A 3,797-nucleotide genomic window follows, 5' to 3' on the forward strand; every position below is an offset into this window, starting at 1 on the left:
GCTCCTGGCTGAGCCGCCCTGGGTGGGGACACCCAGGCCCACTCACTCTTAGCCTGAGAGGGCCCGTCAGACGTGCACGTGTGACACTCAGCCCCCCCCACCCCCCCACACACTGCTTGTGGAGCCTCACGTCCACCAAACTCCAGCTGCTTGGGAAAAGCGTAGCCACAAGACCGCAGGCCGAAGCAGAGACCCAGAGCATGACGCGGCCTCTTGGCTTCAGTTGGTCAGTACTGATTCTTTTCACTACTTGATGCTTCTACTAATCAATGTTAGTTCTTTCCTGTGTCTGAAATAACTTAATAAGCATGGGTACTAGGCAGGGGCCCATCAGGACTGTGGCCTGGGGTAAGAGATGCTGACCCGGCGTCAGAGGCATTAATGCAGACGGGGAGTTGTGTGCGTGTGGTGTGTGTGTGTATGGTGTGTGTGTGTGTGTGTGTGTGTGTGTGTGGGGGGTGTGTGTGGTGTGTGTGTATGTGTGGTATGTGTTTGTGTGTGTTTGTGGTGTGTGTGTGTGTGTTTGTGTGTGTGTGGTGTGTGTGGTGTGTGTGTGTGTGTGTGTGTGGTGTTTGGTGTGTGGTGTTTGTGGTGTGTGTGTCGTGTGATGTGTGTGGTGTGTGTGGTGTGTGTGTGTGTGTTTGTGGTGTGTGTGGTGTGTGGTGTGGTGTGGTGTGTGTGTGTGTGGTGTGGTGTGTGGTGTGTGGTGTGTGTGTGTGTGTGGTGTGGTGTGGTGTGTGTGTGTGTGTGGTGTGTGTGTGTGTGTGTGTTTGTGGTGTGTGTGTGGTGTTTGGGTGTGTGTGTGTGTGTGTGTGGGGTGTGTGTGTTTGGTGGTGTGTGTGTGGTGTTTGGTGTGTGGTGTGTGTGGGGTGTGTGTGTGCGGTGTGTGTGTGTGGTGTGTGTGGTGTGTGTGTGTGTGTGGTGCGTGTGTGGTGTGGTGTGTGTGTTTGTGGTGTGTGTGTGGGTGTGTGTGGGGTGTGTGTGTGTGTGTGTGTTTGTGGTGTGTGTGTGGTGTTTGGTGTGTGGTGTGTGTGTGTGGTGGTGTGTGTGTTTGTGGTGTGTGTGTGGTGTTTGGTGTGTGGTGTGTGTGTGTGTGTGTGTGTGGTGTGTGTGTGTGTGTGTGTGGTGTGTGTGTGTGTGTGGTGTGGTGTGGTGTGGTGTGTGTGTGTGTGTGGTGTGTGGTGTGTGGTGTGTGGTGTGTGTGTGTGGTGTGGTGTGGTGTGTGTTTGTGGTGTGTGTGTGGTGTTTGGTGTGTGGTGTGTGTGTGTGTGTTGTGTGTGTGGTGTTTGGTGTGTGGTGTGTGTGGGGTGTGTGTGTGTGTCTGTGTGTGTGTGTTTGTGGTGTGTGTGGTGTGTGGTGTGTGTTTGGTGTGTGATGTGTGTGTGGTGTGTGTGTGTATGTGTGTGGTGTGGTGTGTGGAGTCTCTACAGGAAGCGCTGTGGCCCCGGGCGGGGAGAAAGGGGAGAAGCGGCAGAACCCCGGAACCGGAAGCTCGGGGCTGACCCCGCAGAGCTGTCTCAGGTCCGGCGGCTGCCCGGTGCTCTCCCGGCTCTGAGGGGAGCTGCTGCCCGTGGGGGCGTCTGAAGGGACCCGGGGGCGGCTCGACAGTGCGGGGAGCCTGCTAGGTGGGCACGGGCGTGCCAGGGACAGACAGCACTCTGCGGGGAGAAGCCTTCCTGCCTGGCTGCCGAGGAGCAGGGAACAGGGGGACGTCCAGCGCCCAGGAGGGCGCGGCTGGGCGCGGCTGGCCGTGGGAGGCGCGGGGTGCGGGGCTGCCCCACAGCGGAGGGCAGAGCGGGGCGGCGGGCTGGGGTCTGGAGCAGAGTCTGGCCTCTGTGCCCAACGCCGAGTTGTATCTCGGGGACCGAGTCCCGGGTCCGGCAGAAGAGAATAGCTCTGCTGGGTGGCCAGGAAAGGGGGCCCAGTGCGGTCATGTCCTCACAGACGCGAGTCCCGCCTGGCCTGGGCAGTGAGAAGTTTGTCAGTTACGGCTCAGAGAGGGCGTGATCAGCGCGTGGACACTCTTCTGATTGGTTGGTGGGGAGGTAAGTGGGAGTCAGCATTGGGATTCCAGCTGGTCTGGGGTCCAGCGTGGTGGCGGGCAGCAGACAGTTTATTTCTCCCACCTGGTGGGGGCTTCAGTTTGTCTGGAAAACAAAGATACTGTGCATGTACCCCTTGAAGGGGAGCCAGGACCCGCCCGCCAACGCTGCCCTATTCTTTCTTGATGGCTCCGCCCATATCTCTGCATCTCCTCTCTGCCCCGATGAGCAACTGTTTGAACGTGGGTGATGGAAGGAAGGGACATCAAGGAGGCCGAATGAAGCCTGTGTCCTGTAATCAAAAAATGGGGGATACAGAGAGGCTTAGCATCCTGGGGCCCCATGGGGTCCTGCTTGGTTTCAGGTCCAGGGGGTAACCAGCAAGGTGCTCCTGTGAACTCACCTCCCTGAACAACATTGTCCTTAATAACAAGGAAGCAACCCATGTCCCACACCTCACCTGTCACAGCCTGCCCCCTCCACTCTAAATAAACTCCGTCTGCCTCCGTGTTATCATTTCTGGGCTTTTCTTCCTACGCAGATTTCTTGTGTCTGCGTGGGTACCTAAAGCATATTTTAAAATGTTTAGTTTTTACCAAAAAAAAAAAAAAAAAAGGTAGAGATGTTGAAAGCAATTGAGTCCATTCTTTTAATTTAGAATTATGTCTGTGACTGCAGTGTTTCCACATTCTTTGCCTGTGTACCCCAGTTCTCTCCTCTATAGGATCCTTTGGGTCTTGTTCATCATCTGTGATGCTCTGAATGCCAGTTTTGACCAAGTCTCCCCAGATAGTCAAGAATCCCTTGGGGCTGATACACCTAGAAACAGAGCTGCAGTGGGGCAAGGTACGCAGCTTCTGTTTCAGGGGAAGATTCCCAGCTATTTTCCGAAGCAGTTGCACCCACATACCCCTCCTCCAGCGATGGATGGAGGAGCCGGGGGGGCTGCACTGGTCTGACGTGGGTGTGGCCGGGTGCCCTCGTCTACCGTGGGCTGGGGGACAGTGGGAGCCCCTGTGGCCGTGGTCAGCCAGGCCTGGCTGCCAAGGGTCAGGCCTTGTTCCCACAGCATTTCCCTCTGCTCACCATCTGGGTCACTTTTCTGCTGGGCGCTGCTTTCCGGGATAATCTGTGGGCATTCCTTGTTCATCCCGACACCAGCCCTCCATCAGTGCCAGGAACAGCTTCCTCCAGGCTGAAACCTGCCTTTGTGTTTTCTTATCACAGAAATTAGAGCATGGACTCCAGCGTGCACGGTGATGATCCTGGCTTACTTACCTGATTCCCGTTCCTGGAGGGGAGGCCTCATGGGAGGCAGGGTGAGCCTCTGTCTCCATCGCTGCTACCAGCCCTGAGGGACAAAGACCAGCGCTGTCCCAGTCTTGAGAGAGAGTGGAGGCTAGAGTTAGGATCTGGAACTGGTTGGAACCAGGGAATGATGGGAGTCCTGGCCCTCCTGATTTTGGCATTTCTTCACTGTCTCCCAGTTGCATGTTTCTCCATGGGAAACAGGGAAGATGAAATTTCAAATGAAATGACATCAAGCAATGTACTGGCTTAGCAACACTGAAAGAGGAGTAAACGTGGGCCAAAGGTGGCTCGTTGTAGATGGTGGGAAGGACGGATCAGGTGTGCTCTGGGCACCTCCCGCCTGCCAGGCAGAAAGGACTTACACCTTCTCACAAATTGTATGGTCGGCACCCATGGGGCAGGTTAGGAACCCTCCTTCTAGACTCTGAAGGTATCAACAGCTAC

General features: G+C 55.9%; 1 long non-coding RNA gene across 1 annotated transcript; it reads left to right on the top strand.

Annotated features, from left to right (window-relative positions):
* Positions 1-1,535: 1,535 nt before the first annotated feature.
* LOC139035912 (uncharacterized) lies at positions 1,536-2,552 on the top strand. Its single transcript, XR_011488563.1, has 2 exons — positions 1,536-1,625; positions 1,945-2,552. It is a non-coding gene; the product is annotated as an uncharacterized lncRNA (long non-coding RNA).
* Positions 2,553-3,797: the final 1,245 nt, after the last annotated feature.

This window comes from Odocoileus virginianus, chromosome 7, assembly GCF_023699985.2.
Source record: "Odocoileus virginianus isolate 20LAN1187 ecotype Illinois chromosome 7, Ovbor_1.2, whole genome shotgun sequence".
Lineage (NCBI taxonomy): Eukaryota > Metazoa > Chordata > Mammalia > Artiodactyla > Cervidae > Odocoileus > Odocoileus virginianus.